We start from the raw sequence: 24,771 nt of genomic DNA on the forward strand, positions 1-24,771 counted from the left end.
CCCTTTGCTTTCAGTATCTGGTGTGACCCCCTTGTGCAGCAATAACTGCAACTAAACGTTTGCGGTAACTGTTGATCAGTCCTGCACACCGGCTTGGAGGAATTTTAGCCCGTTCCTCCGTACAGAACAGCTTCAACTCTGGGACATTGGTGGGTTTCCAGAGATGCACAGTTATGAGTTTGCTATGACACATTTTGCACTGTACTGTACTACTATTATACTTATCTTTTGAAAACAAGTATGCAGTGTTTATTCCTGCTTTTGTGGTTGCATGAAATAGGTCTTTTCTCTTTTTGTATTACTTCATGTGGCTAAAGATAGACAGTCAGACTAGCAGTCTAGCTGTGAGGCCTAAATATATAGGCATAGGCATGATATTATTTGTGGATAATGTTTTATGATGTAAGAATTAAATACAATAAGCACATCATACACATTGTTTTTTCCGAGTTGAGGTGTGATATTTATTGTGTAAATAAAACTGCTTTATTTTCAGCACTGCAGTTATTGACTGTGAGTGTGTTCATAGCAGAGGGGTCATTGTGGTTTAATAATCTGTGTCTTTTTCTAGCCAACCTAAAAAGGGGAAACAGAAATGAGGGAATGCCCCTACATCATGGAATCACAGATTTTGATTAAATCAATTTCACAAAAATAACATGTGTGTGATTTCTTTTTCTATATTTATTTACTAGCCCTGCGATAGCCTGGCGACTTGTCCAGGGTGTATCCGGCCTCTCGCCCATAGTCAGCTGGGATAGGCTCCAGCTTGCCTGCGACCCTGTAGAACAGGATAAGCGGCTACAGATAATGGATGGATGGATATTTATTTACTATTGAATCTGCATTCATCTCATCTCATTATCTCTAGCCGCTTTATCCTTCTACAGGGTCGCAGGCAAGCTGGAGCCTATCCCAGCTGACTATGGGCGAAAGGCGGGGTACACCCTGGACAAGTCGCCAGGTCATCACAGGGCTGACACATAGACACAGACAACCATTCACACTCACATTCACACCTACGGTCAATTTAGAGTCACCAGTTAACCTAACCTGCATGTCTTTGGACTGTGGGGGAAACCGGAGCACCCGGAGGAAACCCACGCGGACACGGGGAGAACATGCAAACTCCGCACAGAAAGGCCCTCGCCGGCCCCGGGGCTCGAACCCAGGACCTTCTTGCTGTGAGGCGACAGCGCTAACCACTACACCACCGTGCCGCCCTGCATTCATTGTAATCTATTAATAAATCAGATAATGTGGGTGACGCCTGTTCTTATCTCCTGCGTTCTGCCGAAGGTAGTATTTTCTGATCTCATCGTAGATGACGATGAGGAGCAAATAAGGTAGAGGACATAATCACCACCATGGTCTAAAAGAGATGGACAGTGAATATTACAGCTGTAATGCTCAAGTATGGTGGATTGTGTTTGGATTTAGATTGTTGTGTCTGCACAATGAACTGAGAACATAATGCAATGGAAATGTGGGATTACATCATACAAACATCATATTACAGTACAACCAAAACAAAGGAAACAATTACATTTCTCATGTATCTTATGACCTGCGATGACCTGCTGACTTGTCCAGGGTGTACCCCGCCTCTCGCCCATAGTCAGCTGGGATAGGCTCCAGCTTGCCTGCGACCCTGTAGAACAGGTTAAGTGGCTACAGATAATGAATGAATGGATGGATGGATGGATCTTATGACCGTTTCTCTGGAGAAAAAAAATGTCTTTATAATTATTTGCAAAGAAAAGTGAACTTACTAAAGTGGATACGTTATAACAGCAACATCCATGCCTGGACATTGTGACAGGAATGCAGCCAAAGCTGTTTCCTCTAAAAGGCCAAAATTAAGGGCTTTGTTTCTAAAAAACTTTAATAAAAGTTGAATGAAATCCCTCACAGTCTATATTGCTTTGATGAAACAGGAATAACATAAAATGCTTTACTTGATAGCGTCATATAATTTCTCTGTTATACATACTTAATTCCCTGGTTTATCAGTGAGTTTGTCTTGGTCTTACAGATGATTAAGTCAGTCCATTGTACAATCACAATCCTGACAAAAAAAAAAAAAAGAAAGGCAGTGTGGCATGTGTACTCCACAATTTTTCTCTGCCTGTAAGTCTAAAAAACAAAAAATTAATAAATAAAAGCAAACCCAAACACTTAGAGAGGGTCACCAAATAAGACCTTCTGAGTCTTTAGTTCTTGATTACAGTGATATATGTTACATACCCCCCATGTCCGCGTGGGTTTCCTCCGGGTGCTCCGGTTTCCCCCACAGTCCAAAGACATGCAGGTTAGGTTAACTGGTGACTCTAAATTGAGCGTAGGTGTGAATGTGAGTGTGAATGGTTGTCTGTGTCTATGTGTCAGCCCTGTGATGACCTGGTGACTTGTCCAGGGTGTACCCCGCCTTTCGCCCGTAGTCAGCTGGGATAGGCTCCAGCTTGCCTGCGACCCTGTAGAACAGGATAAAGCGGCTAGAGATAATGAGATGAGATGAGATGTTACATACCCCCGGCTGGCCACAGCTATCCTCCAGGTCGTTATTAATGTATCATCCCAATTTACACGCGGTCCAATAAGAAACAAGGGCAGAAATCCATTCTCAGCAAGGATTACAAAGTAAGTGAAGAACCCTCCAACTACTTGTATCATCCCTATAACAGAAGAGGAAAACAAACTCAAAATATCTTTATGTTGATTCAACATTTCAATAAGAGCTTTATCCAGGTCATGGCTGTAGTCCAGAGATTTTTCCCGGGAACACTGGGTGTGAGAGGAATACAACTTTTAATGGAGCATCACATTAGATTACAGGGCCCCATGTGTGCACTCACATAAATTCACACCTTGGGGCAATTTTAGTGTAGCCAATTCAGATACTTGCTTTTTTTTTTGTGGTTGGAGGACACTGGAAGAAACCAAATTGGACACGGGAACAAAACATGCATATCTTCACACAGTCAGTAAGCCAAATTCAAGATTTAATTGTCACCCTGGAGCTTTGAACAGGCAAAGCTATGCACCGTATCACCATGCCGCCCCAAAACAAAATACAATGTAATAGTGTTTAAATTCTGATTATTCTATGCTACACAAAGCTGGGTAAGTTAATGATAATTTTACAACCACAAATTAGAAAAAGTTGGGACAGTATGTTGAAATTGAAATTAAAACCGAAAACAATGATTTCTTTGACCTGTATTGCACTCAAAACATCTCATCTCATTATCTCTAGCCGCTTTATCCTTCTACAGGGTCGCAGGCAAGCTGGAGCCTATCCCAGCTGACTACGGGTGAAAGGCGGGGTACACCCTGGACAAGTCACCAGGTCATCACAGGGCTGACACATAGACACAGACAACCATTCACACTCACATTCACACCTACGCTCAATTTAGAGTCACCAGTTAACCTAACCTGCATGTCTTTGGACTGTGGGGGAAACCGGAGCACCCGGAGGAAACCCATGCGGACACAGGGAGAACATGCAAACTCCGCACAGAAAGGCCCTCGCCGGCCCCGGGGCTCGAACCCGGACCTTCTTGCTGTGAGGTGACAGCGCTAACCACTACACCACCGTGCCGCCCCGCACTCAAAACAATACAATTAAAACAATGTTTTATCTCATGAATTTAATTGTTTTTTTCAAAATAAACATTTATTTTAACTTTGATTCTTGTAACACATTTCAAAAAAAGTTGGGATAGTAAAGCATTTGCTACTTTATAATGTTGCAATTTCTTCTCACAACACTTAAAAGATGTTTAGGGACTGAAGACACCAAGTCATGAAGTGTTTCAGGTGTTATTTTGTCTCATTCTTTCTGCAAACATGTCTTAAGGTGTGCAACAGTACGGGCTCTTCGTTGTCATATTTTTTGTTTCTAAATTCACCACACATTCTCTTTTGGGGACAGAGGGGACAGGCACCCTCTTCTTCCACAACCATGTCTTTGTAGTGTGTGCAGAATGTGGTTTTGCATTGTCTCATTGAAATTTCCCTGGAAAAATGTCATCCTGACATCTTGTTGCTTCAAAATCTCAATGTACTTTTCTGCATTAATGCTGCCATCTCAGAAGTCTAAGTTACCTTTGCCAAAGGTACTAACACAAACCCATATCATGACAGACCCTGGCTTTTGGCCTTGTTGCTGGTAACAGTCTGGATGGTCCTTTTCGTCTTTGGTCCAGAGCACACGGCATCTATTTCTTTGAAAAAAGACCTGGAATACTGATTTGTCTGACCACAATACATGTTTCTACTGTGTGATGGTCCATCCCAGATGCCTCCAAGCCTAGAGAAGTTGATGGCGCTTCTGTACACAGTTAACATGAGGCTTCCTTTTTGCAAAGTAAAGTTTTAACTGGCATTTGTGGATGTTAATCTGTATCGTAGTGCTTGACAAAGGTTTGCCAAAGTAATCCTAAACCCATGTGGTTATACAAGTTAGATGAATGATGGTTCTTGATGCAGTGCCGTCTGAGGGATCAGAGATCACAAGTGTTCAGATTAGGCTTGCGCCCTTGACCTTTACACACCAAAATTCCTCCAGATTCCTTGAATTGTTTCATGATATTATAAAATGTAGAGGGTGAAATATCCAAATTCCACCATATCATTCTTTGAGGAACATTGTTTTTAAACATTTCAATAATTCTCATGCATTTATTGACAAATTGGAGTTCCTCGGACCATCTTTGCTCCTCAAAGACTAGGCCTTTTCTGGATACTGATTTTGTACCAAATCCTGGTTACAATCACCTGCTGATATCACCTGTTTCAAATTACATCATTATTTAGTTGTTTTACCTCATTATTAGCCCTAAATTGCCCCATCCTAACTTTCTTCAGAATGTGCTGCAGGCCTGAAACACAGGAATTGATGTACAGTATATTAACAAATTAAATGAAGTTGACCAGACAAAATGGGTTCATACTATCTGCTATGAAATACAAAGTAAAAAACAAAAGTCAAAGTAAATTTAGAAATCACCGCTTTCTTTTTTTTTTTTTTAATTTGCAGTTTCCATACTGCCGCAACTTTTTCTGATTTGGGGTTGTAGTAAATACATTTTACTTTGGTACTGAAGAGCAGGTCAGGTGAATATATATCTTTGAATTTTCTCACACGTCTTCTTATGGACAATTGCCACTCTTATAAGAGTGGCAATTGTCCATAATAATGTACTATTGCATATTTCCCTCATTATGCAATAGTACTTCTGACTAAGAAATCATCTGTGAGCAATAAACCATGCTTCGACTTATGAAAAAAAATGTGTTAGGCAAAAAGTTAGCTTACCAATTTATCCATAAGCCATACTAATGAGCCTTTCATTGACTAGTTTGTCTGTCTTGGAATTTCTGGACTGCCGCTCCATGATATCACTCTCAGGACCTTCACAGGCCAAAGATATAGCTGGCACATGTATAATTAATATAAAGCCACATTAATTAGTCATCTCTGCACAATTATATATACCATTTTGTTTCATACATCTGAAAATGTGTGAACCACATGAAATATTCTCATTCTCACCATATCAGTTCCTAGATCAATACATAAAATAGTGACCATGCCCAGAGTGAGAGAAATGCTCGCAGTAACAAAGAAGAGGAAGGGTGAAAGCTCAGGGATTTTACTTGTCAACATGTATGCAGGCGGCATGGTGGTGTAGTGGTTAGCGCTGTCGCCTCACAGCAAGAAGGTCCTGGGTTCGAGCCCCGGGGCCGGCGAGGGCCTTTCTGTGCGGAGTTTGCATGTTCTCCCCGTGTCCGCGTGGGTTTCCTCCGGGTGCTCCGGTTTCCCCCACAGTCCAAAGACATGCAGGTTAGGTTAACTGGTGACTCTAAATTGAGCGTAGGTGTGAATGTGAGTGTGAATGGTTGTCTGTGTCTATGTGTCAGCCCTGTGATGACCTGGCGACTTGTCCAGGGTGTACCCCGCCTTTCGCCCGTAGTCAGCTGGGATAGGCTCCAGCTTGCCTGCGACCCTGTAGAAGGATAAAGCGGCTAGAGATGATGAGATGAGATGAGACATGTATGCAATGGAGTTCTTCAAGTTGTCAGAGATCAGTCAGCCTGGTAAGATAATTATATTCAGTGAACTTTTAATGTGAGGATTCTGTTTTCACATGAACTACTTGTAAAATGCAATTACAGTTTCAGATTCTCTACCGGCTTCAACTCCAGTAACAATAGACACAAAGTTGTCATCCAGGAGAATCATATCAGCAGCTTGTTTGGAGACATCAGATCCAGCAATACCCATTGCTACACCAATGTCCGAATTCTTCAGAGCAGGAGAATCATTCATACCATCACCAGTCACAGCCACAATGGCAGCCTATTGGAACAAAGAGAAAAGATGCATAAAACTAAACAATATTTTCATTTTTATATTTCATCTCATCTCATTATCTCTAGCCGCTTTATCCTGTTCTACAGGGTCGCAGGCAAGCTGGAGCCTATCCCAGCTGACTACAGGCGAAAGGCGGGGTACACCCTGGACAAGTCGCCAGGTCATCACAGGGCTGACACATAGACACAGACAACCATTCACACTCACATTCACACCTATGGTCAATTTAGGCCCTGTCCACACAGCAACGGATTCAGGTGAATCTGATAAAATTGTTTATCGTTTCGGCCTGGCGTCCACACGGCACCGGCGTTTTGGGTGCCGCAAAACGAAATCTTTTGAGAACGGGTTCCAGAGTGGAAAGATCTGGCAACGGCGCCGTTGCGAAGTTGTCTGGATGAGTAGAACGGATTTGTTTACGATGACGTCACAACCACATGTGCTTCACGCCGGGTAGAAGTGTAACGAACTCGATGCGAGTTGTCAACAAATCCTATAACTTGGTTCATGAAACGCGCTTACAAAATATTTTCACTGTGAATATTTATTGTGTAATGGTGCAAAGTGAGAGAGAGAGAGAGAGAGTGAGAGAGAATAGCCCTTAGGGCAGAGTCAATCCCGCCAGCAAAAATAGGGAAAAAAAGGAGCGATCTCACCTCTTCAGATGTTGGTTTAAACCCTACAATACATTCCTCAAAAAGGGCGTAGAAGAACAAATTAATCCATCAACGTGTAGCATTCAATTTATTCCGGACCATTAAAGACGCCGCCTTCCGCGTAGAATCATACGTCATCCTCGCCGCCATATTGGATAGGTCAAAGCGGAGAATAAAGATGCCTCATTCATGTGCTGCGTTTAACTGTACCAACAGGTTTGCCGTCCAAACGAGATCACATGGGATTACCTTTCACAGGTGAGACTGGAAAAATACTTTTCATTGTATTTGGTCATTATAACGTAATTTTACGAACAGATTTTTCTGACTTTGTGGCTAATATGAAGTCTCGCGCATAATAGTTTATGCACATGCATCCTTACTTCTTCTATTGTTCTGGTGTCTCCGATGGGACCGTCTTACAGCGCACCTAGAGGTGTGGCATGTGTATTGCATCGTTTTCAGCAAGCGTTGCGTTGCCGTATGTACCTGATATTTTACTGATCCGTTGCCCATGTGGACGCGATATTTTTTTTTTTAAATCTCGTTGCCGTTGTCGTGTGGATGTAGCCTTAGAGTCACCAGTTAACCTAACCTGCATGTCTTTGGACTGTGGGGGAAACTGGAGCACCCGGAGGAAACCCACGCGGACACCATGCAAACTCCGCACAGAAAGGCCCTCGCCGGCCACGGGGCTCGAACCCGGACCTTCTTGCTGTGAGGCGACAGCGCTAACCACTACACCACCATGCCGCCCTTTTATATTTCATTTTTTATGTAATCATTTTTTATATTTTAAGTTTTTATAACAGCTAAACTACAAAATTATTTCCCTAAAAATTGTTTTATGGTACCTGCCACTGGCAACCTTCTACAATAATGTGTTTTTGCTGAGGAGATGCTCTGGCAGGGTGGCACGGTGGTGTAGTGGTTAGCACTGTTGCCTCATGGCAAGAAGGTCCTGCGTTCGAGCCCAGCGGCCAACGAGGGCCTTTCTGTGTGGAGTTTGCATGTTCTCCCCATGTCTGCGTGGGTTTCCACTGGGTGCTCCGGTTTCCCCCACAGTCCAAAGGCATGCAGGTTAGGTTAATTGGTGGCTCTAAATTGACCGTAGGTGTGAGTGTGAATGGCTGTTTGTCTTTGAGTGTCAGCCCTGCGATGATCTGGTGACTTGTCCAGGGTGTACCCCGCCTCTTGCCCATTGTCAGCTGGGATAGGTTCCAGCTTGCCTGCGACCCTGTAGAACAGGATAAGCAGCTACAGATAATGGATGGACAATCTCAGTGTGGTGTTTTAAGATATCATCCAGCTGCTTTGGGCTCATATTCTTGAGATCTCCATGAACCACACAGGCTTTTGCATCTCTTCAAAACCAATTTTTTTTTAGCATTTCATAAAAGTGAACAAATACACAGACAATTTACAGCTTTGTGCTTACCTGGGGTTGACTTCTTCCACAAGGATGTTCAGGCGAGCAGCAACGTCCTCTATGGTTTCACTGCTTTCAGAGATGATACCCACACACTTAGCAATTGCTTTAGCTGTGATTGGATGATCACCAGTAACCATGATAATCCAAAAATACAGACAGTTCTTGGACTACAATAGCATGGTAATGATATTATGACTTCAAAATATGACACATGTAAATAAAAGTGAATAAGGCAATACCTTGATTCTACTGCTCCTGCACTTAGCTACAGCATCAGGTACAGCAGCACGAGAAGGATCAATCATAGGCATGAGGCCAAGAAAGCACAGGTTCTCAGGAGGGAAGTTCACTGTCTCTATGTCAAATTCAAATCCTTCAGGAAACTGATCATCAGGGAGGCTGTAATGGTAGAATCCTGGAAGAATTTTTTTTTGGTCTATTTGTCTCTGTATAGCCTTCATTGCATATACAATGAAGCACAGTCTAGCCTAGCATAGCCTAGTATAACAGCATAGCCTTCATTGTATAGAAGTAATTGTCAAAACTGTACATGAATGTGACACCTAACACTCTTTCTCCAAGACTACCCAGTTTCAAATATATACTATGGAACGCATCCTTTATCTCATCATCCAGCAGCTGTTCTTTTTCTTGAATCATAATGGTTGAACATCGGTCCAGGATCCTCTTAGGAGCTCCCTTTATTACTAGCAAATGTTTGGTCTCTGAAGAAAATTAGGGTTCTTGTGGATTGATAGCCATTGAACACCAGATCAGTGAATGTTAGAGTTCTAGTGTTTTTCAATAGTCAATATTCAAAAAAATTGAATGAAAGTATAGTACCTGATATTTGTTTGTGGAATTGAAGGGGATCTCTGCAAGTTTTGCATACTTGTCTCCCATGTCCTTCACTGAGCCACAGTAGAGTTCAATACACTTTTATAGACCCCTTCGCATGTTTGTAAACAAACCGACCGTTGCCAGGATGCGCGCGCAGCCTGGACTCAGAAACAATGGCGCTGCCCATAGACCGGCATTATGAGCTGTCAGATTATGCCAAACAATTGTCGTTACAAGATCGAGAATGCTACATAAATAAGTTAACTCTAACAAGTGGACATCGCCTACCAGATCCGCATTTAATTAAAGAGTGGACGGACGATGTTAGTAAGTTCCCTGGTATACAATGGCCAGATATACAGTGGTGCTTGAAAGTTTGTGAACCCTTTAGAATTTTCTATATTTCTGCATAAATATGACCTAAAACATCATCAGATTTTCACACAAGTCCTAAAAGTAGATAAAGAGAACCCAGTTAAACAAATGAGACAAAAATATTATACTTGGTCATTTATTTATTGAGGAAAATGATCCAATATTACATATCTGTGAGTGGCAAAAGTATGTGAACCTCTAGGATTAGCAGTTAATTTGAAGGTGAAATTAGAGTCAGGTGTTTTCCATCAATGGGATGACAATCAGGTGTGAGTGGGCACCCTGTTTTATTTAAAGAACAGGGATCTATCAAAGTCTGATCTTCACAACACATGTTTGTGGAAGTGTATCATGGCATGAACAAAGGAGATTTCTGAGGACCTCAGAAAAAGCGTTGTTGATGCTTATCAGGCTGGACAAGGTTACAAAACCATCTCTAAAGAGTTTGGACTCCACCAATCCACAGTCAGACAGATTGTGTACAAATGGAGGAGATTCAAGACCATTGTTACCCTCCCTAGGAGTGGTGGACCAACAAAGATCACTCCAAGAGCAAGGCGTGTAATAGTCGGCGATGTCACAAAGGACCCCAGGGTAACTTCTAAGCAACTGAAGGCCTCTCTCACATTGGCTAATGTTAATATTTGTGAGTCCACCATCAGGAGAACACTGAACAACAATAGTGTGCATGGCAGGGTTGCAAGGAGAAAGCCACTGCTCTCCAAAAAGAACATTGCTGCTCATCTGCAGTTTGCTAAAGATCACGTGGACAAGCCAGAAAGCTATTGGAAAAAATTTTGTGGATGGATGAGAACAAAATACACTGTAAAAAATGTCCGTAGAATTAACAGTGAATTTATGTAAAATCATGACATAAAAAAACTGTAAATACAAAAGCAATGAAGCAGTGTGTAATTTACATCAATATACTGTAAAACTCCTCACCAAATACCACTGTTAATTTAACAGTAAGAATATGTTGATCATATTTTTTTGTAGAATTTACAAATTGTTGTAGTTTAAACAAACTGTAATACTAAAACAGAATGTGATAGTTAAAATTACATAATTGCCCTGTTAAAAAAATACAAAAACAGCCACTGTCGTGGCTCAGTCGACTAAGGCGCCATACCATGAATCTGGGGACACGGGTTCGATTCTGACCCAAGGTCATTTCCCAGTCTCTCTCCAGCTCATTTCCTGTCTCTACACTGTCCTATCCAATAAAGGTGAAAAAAGCCCCCCCAAAAAAATATCTGTCTAGTAGAACATTGAAACCACACTGTAAAAAAAACCCTGTTGTTTTTACGGAAAAAAACTGGCAGCTGGTATCACCAGAAAAAATCCGTAAAATATACAGCAAAACGGTAATTGCTTTTACGGTACAGCTTGTACATTTTACAGTTAAATCCAGCATATAAAACACTGGACTTCTGTTATATTTGCTACTTTAAACTGTAAAATGTACATGCTGTGCTGTAAAAGCAATTACCGTTTTGCTGTATATTTTACAGATTTTTTCTGGTGACTCCAGCTGCCAGTTTTTTTCCGTAAAAACAACGGGATTTTTTTTACAGTGTAGAACTTTTTGGTTTAAATGAGAAGCATTATGTTTGGAGAAAGGAAAACACTGCATTCCAGCATAAGAACCTTATCCCATCTGTGAAACATGGTGGTGGTAGTGTCATGGTTTGGGCCTGTTTTGCTGCATCTGGGCCAGGACAGCTTGCCATCATTGATGGAACAATGAATTCTGAATTATACCAGCGAATTCTAAAGGAAAATGTCAGGACATCTGTCCATGACCTGAATCTCAAGAGAAGGTGGGTCATGCAGCAAGACAACAACCCTAAGCACACAAGTCGCTCTCCTAAAGAATGGTTAAAGAAGAATAAAGTTAATGTTTTGGAATGGCCAAGTCAAAGTCCTGACCTTAATACAATGGAAATGTTGTGGAAGGACCTGAAGCGAGCAGTTCATGTGAGGAAACCCACCAACATCCCAGAGTTGAAGCTGTTCTGTACGGAGGAATGGGCTAAAATTCCTCCAAGCCGGTGTGCAGTACTGATCAACAGTTACCGCAAACGTTTAGTTGCAGTTATTGCTGCACAAGGGGGTCACACCAGCTACTGAAAGCAAAGGTTCACATACTTTTGCCACTCACAGGTATGTAATATTGGATCATTTTCCTCAATAAATAAATGACCAAGTATAATATTTTTGTCTCATTTGTTTAACTGGGTTCTCTTTATCTACTTTTAGGACTTGTGTGAAAATCTGATGATGTTTCAGGTCATATTTATGCAGAAATATAGAAAATTCTAAAGGGTTCACAAACTTTCAAGCACCACTGTATACTCGTACCTTATTGACAAGACTTCAGTGTACACCCACGAAAAACTTCGTGCCTACAAGTCTTTAGACGCATATGATTATGTTATGTGCGGGCATGTACAACTTGATTAACAATGGGACATTCATATTCATTTTGTTTTAATCAAATTATGCCAGTGATGTGATGGCAATGTGGCTTTAGTTACAACAGCAAATACCAACACTAAACAGCAATTTGCAGGAGGTAATGGCACGAAAGGAATGATAGTGTAAAGAGTGCAGCTAAGAGAAATCAGAGCTGCGTAAAAAGCGAGAGGCAGAGAGCAGAAATGAAACTGAACGGGGTGGGAGCTAGGTTAGAGCAGTCAACGTAAGTTGGCATTTAGAGTGAGGGCACACAATTTTACCTTTCCATCCTTGCTTTAAAATTGTGATTTTCGGCATACACAAATAATGATGGCACGAAATCTGGACTGCTTGAGTCAAGCGAGAGCTCTCCTACAAACAAAATTGCATGCAAAGCTAAGTTAACATGCTAACAATCAGGGCTGTAGTACTCGAGTCCGGACTCGGACTCGAGTCCGTCTCGAGACGTTTTTTTGATGGACTTGGACTTGACTCGGACTCGCTTGTAATTGGACTTGGACTTGTCTCGGACTCCCCTAGTGGTCTCGCTAAATATAGCTGCAGGACTCGTCAAGTCCACCAAGGAATCCGCCAACCAATGGTAGAGTCTCACACTTGAACTTGTTACTTTAAGATTCTAAATATGTGTTTTATTATCTTCCCGCGCGACCTTCATTGTTTTCTCTCACACATAGCCTATACAGCGAAGATGTCGGCTAATTCGGGGGTAATTAAATTCGCCTACACAAATCACCATGAGTTTTCAACAACAGATCAGAAAAAGAAACACCGGGCAGACTGCAGATTCTGCAAAAAAACAATTTCAGACACGCTTGGGACGACGTCCAATTTTAACAGACACCTGCAGAGGAACCACCCAGCAAGGTAAGTGACAGTTAGAAAGTGCTTAGCTTTATCTTGTGCTAACAGTAGTGAACACTGGCCAATGGAAGATACGGATACGACGCTACAATTCCTTACGTTAGTATTTTTTTCATCAGGTAAAACGTTAGATGCTAAATGAGAATTAAGTTACAATATTAACTACGTGCAGCGCAGTTTCAGGTGACGTTTGTGGTTGTGCCTGAATTGGGAAACCAGACTTGCCTTCCTTTACTTTCCCTTGATTTACCTGTATTTGTTGTTGTTTTTTTGTTTGTTAAAACAAGCCATTGAATGCAATTCATTTTGCTCCACCCTCTTGAGGTGTGTGTGTGTGTGTGTGTGAGAGAGAGAGAGAGAGAGAGTGTGTGTGTGAGTGAGAGTGTGTGTGAGTGAGTGAGTGAGTGAGTGAGTGAGTGAGACTGTTGATTAATGTTGACAAATGATTCTATGGGGGGTTTGTTACAGTTAATGCTCAAATAAAAATTACTTATTTCATTACACTCACGGCATGTACAGTTTTTTTTTTTTCAGGCAAGGCATACTCTAACCACAGGTACACACAGTATAATACTGGTAATAATTTTTCACACTTACTGTATGAGTGAAGCTATATTGTACAAGCTATTGTTTGTATATATACACAAACCATAAGTACTGTGACACTGTGTTAGTAATAACCCAAAGTTATTATCTTGATGCTCCAAGTATATGACTTGTATTTGCTGTCCTGGACTCGGACTTGAACCTCTTTGTACTCGGACTTGACTCAGACTCGAACCTCTTTGGACTCGGACTTGACTCGAACCTCTTTGGACTCGGACTTGACTTGGACTCGACTAAGGTGGACTTGACTACAGCCCTGCTAACAATATTCATTACATTGTGTAACTATGACCCAGCTAATCAGACAAACGTTACCAAAGTATTTTGCTACATCAATAAATGAAGACTAGAAAGAATAAAAAAGAAAGATTTAATAAATAGCCTGATCTTACCTGTGATGAAGTGGGCGCTGCAAACTCGCGCATTTTTGATGGTGCTTTCATCCCAGTCTACACGTTTGATGGCTTGTAGTCATAGACGTCGACGATTTTTTTGGAATGGGTGAGACCCTGCTGGAATTCTGTACATTTTAACCCCATCACTGCTACGATTCTGACACCCGACAACACAACAACTAGGCATCGCTGAGTCTTTTTTGGGTCCAGGCTGCGCGCGCAATTTCTGCTTACGTATGAATGACGTTTACTGCGAAGGGGTCTATAGAGCAGATGCTGATTCATCTCCAGTGGTGTCTCTCTGCAAAAGATGCAAAGGTTGAAATGAATAATATTTGAAACATTTGAATATTTGAAACAATAAAACAATATTTACTTACAAATATGCTTATCCCTCAACTCTCAGAAATAAGTAATAACTATATTATATAACTCTGCTCAGGTTGCTAATCAAACAGATCTGATAACTGTACAGATAATGTTTTAGTGATGAAGTAATTAAATAAAAAAAACAGGCCCAGACACACCTGGCCAGTCCCTGCTGGTTTGCTTTTGCTCATTAGGTTGCTCAGACTTGTCTGATAAATGCTATGTGGGCAGTGCATAACACCAGCTGTGTGATTGTTGAGGATAAAGCTTAAAAAAAGAAAAAAGAGAAATTTAGGTGAAATAAATGTAGACATTGGAAAGTCTCCAAGTATTATTACTTTGTACAATCACATTGAGTGCCCCAGGACCAGCATGAACCTAAGCTGAAACAAATCCTTGGATTTAGGGTCCCTGCATTTGTGGCTTTAATTCCAATGTTGTTTGGATCATACCTATGTTTATACAAATATTATATTCATATTATACTAAAATTCAGTGAAGACTTTTAGTGATTACTTTTACACAGACATACCTTAAGGATAGGAACATTGGCTTGATCTGCAAGGAAGTCTGCATGGTTGCAAAGGCCAGCTACATGAGCAAGGGCAGACCAAGTGGCAGAGCTTCTGTCAAAAGATGTCCCACTTTGGTTCTCTGTCGTAGCTGCATCATGAATTTGATTGTCAAACCACACGTGCCACAGTCATTCAGTTTTGGGGCTGAGTTCCTGTCTTGTCTGAACAAGTAGTGGAGGTGGAGCCCAGGGTTTCTACAGCTTTAAGATTTTTGACCAGATAGTGTTCTTGGCCATGTGTTTGGCAGTTAAAGTCAGACACACCTACAATAATCAAGTGAAAATAAACAATCATCAAGTAAAAACTGAGTATTGTTTGTTGTTGAAAAAAGCCTGAGAAATGCAGAAAAGTAGTAATTGCTTTTTATGCATTTCATGCAGGTGAGTCAGCAGATTCAGACAACATATCTAAGTTTCAAGAATAAACGATGTTAATATCATCATAACATGCACATCTGTGTTATCTATGTTTGGCAGAGTGAAATGTATTTGTATGGTGCCATGTTTCAAGTAGTTCATAGCTAATTATTGTGTCTTAAAATGCAGAAACAGTCATATATCATTTGGCCAATATTAGTTATCTCATCTAATCTCATCTCATTATCTCTAGCCGCTTCATCCTTCTACAGGGTCGCAGGCAAGCTGGAGCCCATCCCAGCTGACTACGGGCGAAAGGCGGGGACAAGTCGCCAGGTCATCACAGGGCTGACACATAGACACAGACAACCATTCACACTCACATTCACACCTACGGTCAATTTAGAGTCACCAGTTAACCTAACCTGCATGTCTTTGGACTGTGGGGGAAACCGGAGCACCCGGAGGAAACCCACGCGGACACGGGGAGAACATGCAAACTCCACACAGAAAGGCCCTCGCCGGCCACGGGGCTCGAACCCGGACCTTCTTGCTGTGAGGCAACAGCGCTAACCACTACAGCACCGTGCCGCCCCCAATATTAGTTATATGTAGTTATAATAATAATAATAATAATCAACATGTCAAATGTGGGGGCGGCACGGTGGTGTAGTGGTTAGTGCTGTCGCCTCACAGCAAGAAGGTCCGGGTTCGAGCCCCGTGGCCGGCGAGGGCCTTTCTGTGCGGAGTTTGCATGTTCTCCCCGTGTCCGCATGGGTTTCCTCTGGGTGCTCCGGTTTCCCCCACAGTCCAAAGACATGCAGGTTAGGTTAACTGGTGACTCTAAATTGATCGTAGGTGTGAATGTGAGTGTGAATGGTTGTCTGTGTCTATGTGTCAGCCCTGTGATGACCTGGCGACTTGTCCAGGGTGTACCCCGCCTTTCGTCCGTAGTCAGCTGGGATAGGCTCCAGCTTGCCTGTGACCCTGTAGAACAGGATAAAGCGGCTAGAGATAATGAGATGAGAATGAACATGTCAAATGTTGAAACTGAGAAATTTTATTGTTTTTTGAAAAATATATGCTCGTTTTAAATTTGATGCCAGCAATACATTTCAAAAAAGTTGGGACAGGGGCATGTTTACCACTGTGTTGCATCACCTCTGTTTTTAACAACACTCTGTAAATGTTGCCAAGGAGACCAGTTGCTGTGAAATGTTGTCCCATTCTTGCCTCATGTACAATTTCAGTTTCTTAACAGTTCGGGGTCTCTGTTGTCATATTTTGTGCTTCATAATGCCCCAAATGTTTTAAATAGGAGTCAGGTCTGGACTACAGTATATGGAGGCCAGTTTAGCACCTGGACTCTTACTACGGCGCCATGCAGTTGTAATATGTGCAAAAAGTAGTTTAGCATTGGCTGAAATAAGCAAGGCCTTCCCTGAAAAAGATGTCAACTCGATGGCAGCATGTTTCTCTAAAACTTGTATATATCATTCAGCGTTAATGATGCCTTCACAGACGTACAAGCTACCCATGTCATGTGCACCATGTACAAGAAGTACAAGCTACCCATGGCACGATCCCCAAATTCTTTGCAATTTTACACTGAGGAACGTTATTACGGACTCCACCAGGGGACGAAGTATTGTTTTCGTTGGGGTTGCTTTGTTTGTTTCTTAGTGTTTTTTTGTGAACAACATTACAGGAAAACAGCTGGACCAATCTTCATGAAACTTTCAGGATAGATGGACATTGGTCTCAAATAGAACCTCCAACATTTTGAGGGTCATCCAGTCAAGGTCAAGGTCACCAAAAAGGTCAAAATTGTTTTTTGTGATATCTTCCTTCATATTAATCATATTTACTTCAAACCAATTCCAAAATGTTCAGCTTTCAATTCTGCTTCCATTGATATACTACATTATGGGGTATCTCTCATAGTTTTCTTAGTGGTTGGGGTCAAATGTCAGTGGGGTCAAGGTCATTGCTAAAATTTGCATATTTTCCATTATAACTCAAAAATGGTTAGAGATAGAGAGATGTTTATCATTATCAACATATAGAGAGTCATATATGGGGTTTCATTTGGCACCATGACCTTTGACCTTGTTTGTTTGTTTGTGTGTGTGTCTGTCTGTTAACAATCTAGCGCCTAGATGGTTGCACCGATTGACTTCAAATTTTCAGGGTAGGTGGGCAATGGTCCGTAGATTAACTGATTAAATTTTGGGGGTAATTGGGTCAAGGTGAAGGTCACCAGAAAGGTCAACCTTTCGGTCAAAATAACATTTTCCATTATAACTCAAAAACGGTTGCCAATAGACAAATGTTTCCTATTATGAGCATATAGGAACTCCCATATGGCCTTTCATTTGGCACCATGATCTTTGACCTTGAGTGACCTTGAAAGGTCAGACTCAAGGTCATGGATTTTCAGAGGGCTATGACTTGAAAACGTTTGATGGTAGACAGATGTTTACTGTTATCAACTTATAGGAAGTGCTATATGGGCTTCCATTTGGCACCATGACCTTTGACCTTGAATGACTTTGAAATGTCAAACTCAAGGTCATGGATTTTCATAGGACTATAACCTGACAGCTAATGATTGAGAAATATTACCATCATCAACATATAGGTATAAAATAAGTGCTGCTGGGCAAGGTTTGTTTAGCCTGCCAATACTTGTTCTTAAATTGTTGCACTGTTTGCCCACACAGTCTTTCACAGAGCGGTGAACTCCTCCCCATGTTTACTTCTGAGAGACTCAGCCTCTCCGGGATGCTCTTTTTTATACCCAATCATGTTACTGACCTGTTGCCAATTAACTTAATTATGTTTCCCAGTCTTTTGCTGCATCTGTTCCAACATTTTTGAAAAAATGTTGCTGGGATTAAATTCAACATGAACATATATCTTCAAGAAACTTAAAAGAAAAGATTTCTCAGTTTCAACATTTAATATGTTTTCCTTGTACTATTTTCAATGAAATATAGGGTTTTCATGATTTGCAAATCATCACATTCTGTTTTTATTTACATTTTACACAGTGTTCCAACTTTTGTGGAAACTGGATAATAATAATAATAATAATAATAATAATAATAATAATAATAAAGGGCGGCACGGTGGTGTAGTGGTTAGCGCTGTCGCCTCACAGCAAGAAGGTCCGGGTTTGAGCCCCGTGGCCGGCGAGGGCCTTTCTGTGCGGAGTTTGCATGTTCTCCCCGTGTCCGCATGGGTTTCCTCCGGGTGCTCCGGTTTCCCCCACAGTCCAAAGACATGCAGGTTAGGTTAACTGGTGACTCTAAATTGACCGTAGGTGTGAATGTGAGTGTGAATGGTTGTCTGTGTCTATGTGTCAGCCCTGTGATGACCTGGCGACTTGTCCAGGGTGTACCCCGCCTTTCGCCCGTAGTCAGCTGGGATAGGCTCCAGCTTGCCTGCGACCCTGTAGAACAGGATAAAGCGACTAGAGATAATGAGATGAGATGAGATAATAATAAAATCAAATTTTGTTAGACAAGAATTACAATCACATAGTGTTACCTAACATCTCATCTCATTATCTGTAGCCGCTTTATCCTGTTCTACAGGGTCGCAGGCAAGCTGGAGCCTATCCCAGCTGACTACGGGCGAAAGGCGGGGTACACCCTGGACAAGTCGCCAGGTCATCACAGGGCTGACACATAGACACAGACAACCATTCACACTCACATTCACACCTACGGTCAATTTAGAGTCACCAGTTAACCTAACCTGCATGTCTTTGGACTGTGGGGGAAACCGGAGCACCCGGAGGAAACCCACGTGGACACGGGGAGAACATGCAAACTCCGCACAGAAAGGCCCTCGCCGGCCACGGGGCTCGAACCCGGACCTTCTTGCTGTGAGGCGACAGCGCTAACCACTACACCACCGTGCCACCGTTACCTAACATATTTCAAATAATATTAAATAATGTCACTTCCCATGACTGTGGTAAGTAAACCTTCAGGTACATTGGCAACAATGAGCCCTCTGAGGAAGATGACAGCTTCCAACCAGCCAGATCCAAAAATCAGGGACAAGATGCAGAAAGTGCCAGCCAGAAAAAAATGCTACACCAGTGATGATGTGGATGAAGTGTTTAATCTCTGTGATGATTGGTGTCTGTCCAACTTCAAGGCTTAAAGCCAGGATAGCAATTTGACCCATCACAGTGCGATCACCTGTGTTGATTACAATGCCTGTGGCAGAGCCTGAGGAAGAATTTCATAATGCATCACAACATATATTTGAAGCTTTTATTTTCCAATGTAAATGATAGTTTTCATGCTTTTTTTTACCTTCAACACAATTTGTAGACAGGGCTGCAATATTCTTTGTCTCTAAAGGATTTTCATTAGAAAACTGAGAGGTACAGGTTTGAGGCTCAGATTCATCAGTAAGAGAGGAATTGTCCACCTGAAAGGGTAAGGAAGAAACTTTAATTAAGTAAAATTTTAAAAATGTCATTATTATATGACATTTGGTAATTACTTTCTCTCTTACCTTGCATCCTTTTGCAGAAATACTTCGGAGATCAACAGGAATTCGATCACCACCCTTAATTTCCATAACGTCACCAACAAACACATCCTTTGCATTAATGCTTTTCTTCTCACCATCACGAATAACCAGCGCTTGCTATAATGCAATATTTCAAATTCCAATAACTTTTGTGCATATGCAGCAAGGGAAATTTGTATTCACAAAACAATTAAATTAAAAGTTCGTATACCTGTGGAGCAAGTTTTTTTTTTATGGATTCTATAATCTTTGAGCTCTTAGCTTCTTGATTGTATGAGAAGCATCCTGTGACCATCAATATAATTAGAATGTAATTGCAGTGTCACAAGGTCACAGGGTAGCTATGTAAAGACAACAACCTTTGGCTAGTTGGGTAAGAACATAAGCATCTCTTAAATATTTAAAGACATACACAAATTGCTGTAGTTGTTTCCCAGGGATTATTTGAAAGTGGAGCCACCAAATACAATAAAATATGAAGTTTGGTGGGCCCAAAAATGATAAGTAATTGACTGTTCTCTTTTTATTAATAACACTGTAATTAAATTAAATGTTTAAGTGTAAAAGTGAAATAAAAGAAACGAATAGACTCCAAAAGCTCATCTCTCTCAAGTTGATGGTATGATATTCTTGCACTTCTCCAAAAAGCCACTGGTGTCACTGTTTTAAAATGAAGAAAAATAGATTTATCAGTGGCTGATTTAAAAGGTTTTAATGTTAACTGTAGCTCGTTCTATGGGACATTTAAAAAATGAAGAGTAAACAGGTGCCACAGGCCTCTTTATTAAGCAATTGGATTGAAGCTACAGCACGAGTGCTATATTGAGTGTTAGAAATGACTACATTTGAGACATGTTCATTTACTACATTTGCATTATCTGTATTTTATAGTCGACATCTGTAGAAGCTCCTGAAATTGAATGTTATTGATGTTCATCAGATATGTCTCTTCAGCAACATGATGAAAGGCTTCAAAATGCATGCTCTGTCACACATACAGAATAAGTACACAATAGCTAAGCAAATTGCTATTATATACAGTATATCATATTGTGAGCATCCCTGAGTGGGTGGAACACTGAAGCACAGGACAGGCAGGTTTCACTGACTATACTTTTAATGAACTTCACCGCTGCTCTTTCAGCAGCTTGGAGGGTGGCATACAACACACACACACATGCTCCAGTTGGGATAGGATGGGTTCTCTATTGAGTCTGGTACCTCTCAAGGTTCCTTCCTCATGTCATCTGAGGGAGTTTTTCCTTGCCACCATTGCCACAGGCTTCCTCATTAAGGATAAATGAATTTATTAGGGATAAAATTAGTTAATATGTTTAAAGTCTTTATTTTTCTGTAAAGCTGGTTTGCAATGATATCTGTTGTTAAAAGCCCTAAACAAATAAACTGACTTTACTTGACTTTGGTGGATAGAGGTCTGGTTACAGACTGAATCCACCAATGAGTGTATGGTACCCCTTGGATACTCACTGGTATGCAATACGCTCCAGCTTGATTGGAGGTGGTCTCTGGTGCGTCATGGATCTGGACCACCTCCATTTCCATCGCATGACACTGGCCCTGGAAGTGCCCAGGCTCCCCATAGCACCAGCACCCTGGCCCAGGTCTCACCTCTGCACTAGTGGCTTGGGGATCACTCACCTGAGGGGGATGAGACACAGAAACATAAGGGGAGGAAGGGTGGGGGACACCATGGAATCAGCGAGCAGGCTGCAAGGGGTTGACCCCTGTTTCCATGGTGCAGGGATGGGGAAGGGACAGGAGGAAGAGGTGGGACGAGAGAGAAAGAGAAGAGGCAGAATGTCATCCTGCTGCTGGAACCACCACCAGATGGTTCTCAGTCAGAGCAATCACTCTATCCAGTGATCCTGGGCAGTGGCACTGGACCCACTCCACTGTCCCACCTGGCAGCTGAGCAATGAATTGCTCCAGTGTGACCGAGTTGATGATTCCCTTGGCGCCATGGTCTTCCACTCAACCACCGCTAGCAGGTGTCCCAGAGCTGCTGGCTGAATGCAAATGGCCAGCCAACCTCCTCCAGGGTCAGCACACAGAAGCACTGACAATGTTGCTCAGGGTGTGGCTGACATGTTACAGGATGGATTGCTTTAGATTTGCAGATTACAGCCTGTTGTCAGTAGAGAGTTGTTGGGTGGCAAGCTGGGCCTCTCTGGTCAGGAGCGATAGTAGGCAAGCCGTTCGCTGCTCGACCAGCCACCCCCATGCTTTTTCACCTTGCTCAAAGAGTGCCAGGAAGGCCTCTGGGTCGTCATGAGGCCCCATCTTTGTCAGAGTGATATGAGGGAAGCATGCAGATACTTGCCTGCAACAGGGCTTTAAAGTGCTGTTCCTGTTCATTGCACAAGGTGACCAGCACTTGGTGCTGATTCTGTTGGGTGGCAGTGAGGGCATGAATGAGCTCCTTAAATGGCAAGGACTCCATGTTGGCAGATCCCTTCAGTGTTCCCCTGGTGTTGGCACCAGTGTGAATATCCCTGAGTGTGTGGAACACTGAAGCAAGGATGGGTGGGTTTTGTTGACTATACCTTTAATTAATTTAATCACTGCTCTTTCAACAGCTTGGAGGGGTGGCACACAACACACACACACGTGTGCTCTGGTTTGGAGAACTGCCTCCTCTCCACTCTCTCTTCCCTTATCAGCTCTCGGCCATAACTGAACATACACAACATAAATGAGACACAGGTGTGATTGTTTTACCACTCACCTTCCCCAGCCTCACTCTCCATTCACAAACAGACACTTGACCACACCCTTGCTGCCACACCATATACAGTAAATACCTTAAATAAATATAGGAATAATAGTTCTAATATGCAGTTTATAATGTATATTTCCTTAGTACTTGTAATTACACAAAATAGCTATTGTCTGTCTTGAGGTGCAATGTGTCTTTTAAATAAACATATTACTTTTGTGTTCTTTTGCAATAATTTTTGCATTCTATAACAAATGTTTGCATTTCCTTAACATACTTTTTGTTTCCCCTGCAATTCTTGCTTTAGTTCCACCATGCATTACACTGTCATGGTATGCATGCAGTAGTATCCTATATGGACTTTTACTTTCAAGGATTTATATAGCCATTACTTTATACACCCGGTTATGTAATTAATAAAGGAGGGCAAGAATCTTTGTCATTTAAAGGATACAATTAGTTTTGTTTGTGATTAGTTACAGTACTGTGGACAGCTTCCTAGACACAGATGAATGCATGCAGATAATATGGTCTATGTGTGAGAAACATGTCTAACAGTTTCTGAGTAAAGCACTTGCTGATAAACCTGAAAGACCTGCGGCGATGTACAAACCATATTTCCAGAAAAGTTGAGATATTTTCTAAAATGCAATAAAAACAAAAATCTGTTCTTTGTTAATTCATGTGAACCTTTATTTAACTGGCAAAAAATAAAAAGATTTTCAATAGTATTACTGGCCAACTTAATTGTATTTAGCAAATATAAATGAAGTCCCTCCCATGTCAGGACCTGATCTTCCCAGGCAGTCTCCTTTCCCAGGACTAACCAGACACTAATGCCGCTTTTCCACTACAAATGCGGCTGAGCCGTGCCGTGCTGAGTCGAGCTGAGTCGAGCTGAGCGGGGCTGTTGGAGTTGCATTTCGACTACAACCGCGCTGAACCGTGCTGGCTGGAAGTGGGTGGACACATTGGGTGGAGTTAGCGAAAGTGGGTGGACGTCAGGTGATGTCGTTAAGCAGCGCAAACAGTGACATCAGTGAGCTTTTAAGCGGTAGTCTCACGACCCGAATAGTAAACAATAAACATGAAGTCGTTAGTGTTGCTGGTCTTGGTGCTGTGGCTTGTTGTCACCGACAACGCGAACAGATACTGGCAAGAGCGTATAGATGAGGCGAGGCGCATAAGGCTTCAGAAATTCTCGTAATTCGTAATTATTCTCCTTCCGGGTTTGCGGTGTTTACAGATCCCAGCGCGCTCGCGTGTGTGGGCATGTGAGGACACTCCTCCTCACCAATCAGTGCACAGGGGAGTGTCTGCTCACGCCCCCAGCCTCACTCGGCTCGCTTTGGCTCGCTTCAGCCCTACTCCAAAACGGTGCGAGTTTTAGGGGCTAAGCAGGGCTGAAGCGAGCCGAGTCGTGCTGGTTTTTGGTAGTCGAAATGCGAGCTGTGTCGGGCTGAAGTGAGATGAAGCGAGCTGAAGTGAGCTGAAAAAGGGTAGTGGAAAAGGGCCATTATATTAGTGCATTGGGTGGCACCGATCTCCATTTCCATAGCACTTGGCCTCTTGCCTATTACATAGCTGCAGTTATAGTAGTGGGGTGGGGGGGGCAGTCCTCTGGTAACTGCAAGAGTTTATAAGCAAAGTTAGAATTTGGTGCCTGCAATACACTCAAAAAAAGTTGGGACAGAGGCATTATTACCATTGTGTTACATCACCTTTCATTTTACTAACACTTTTTTTTATCATGGGGGATCTGAGGGTACTAACTGTTGCAGTTTTGCAATTGGAATTTTTGTCCATTCTTGCTCGATACAAGACTTCAGCTGCTCAACAGCCTGTGGTCGCCATTGTCTGACTCTCCTCTTCATGATGTGCCATACATTCTCAAAAGGAGACAGATCTGGACTGGCAGCAAGTCAGTCAAGCACAGGCACTCTGTGTCTATGAAGCCATGCTGTTGTAGCCCATGCAGAATGAGGCCTGGCATTGTCCTGCGGAAATAAGCATGGACTTCCCAAGAAGAGACATTGCCTTGATGGCAACACATGTTTCTCTAAAATCCCAACATATGCCTCTGCGTCAATTGTACATTCACACACATGCAACTCACCCATGCCATGGGCACTGATGCACCACACAGATGCGG

The 24,771-nt window shown here is 42.1% G+C and overlaps 1 pseudogene; it reads right to left on the minus strand.

Moving 5' to 3' along the window:
• Positions 1–547: 547 nt before the first annotated feature.
• Positions 548–20,177, minus strand: LOC132865750 (sodium/potassium-transporting ATPase subunit alpha-1-like; annotated as a pseudogene).
• Between the last annotated feature and the right edge of the window lie 4,594 nt (positions 20,178–24,771).

Source organism: Neoarius graeffei, chromosome 18 (assembly GCF_027579695.1).
Source record: "Neoarius graeffei isolate fNeoGra1 chromosome 18, fNeoGra1.pri, whole genome shotgun sequence".
NCBI classification, from domain to species: Eukaryota; Metazoa; Chordata; class Actinopteri; order Siluriformes; family Ariidae; genus Neoarius; species Neoarius graeffei.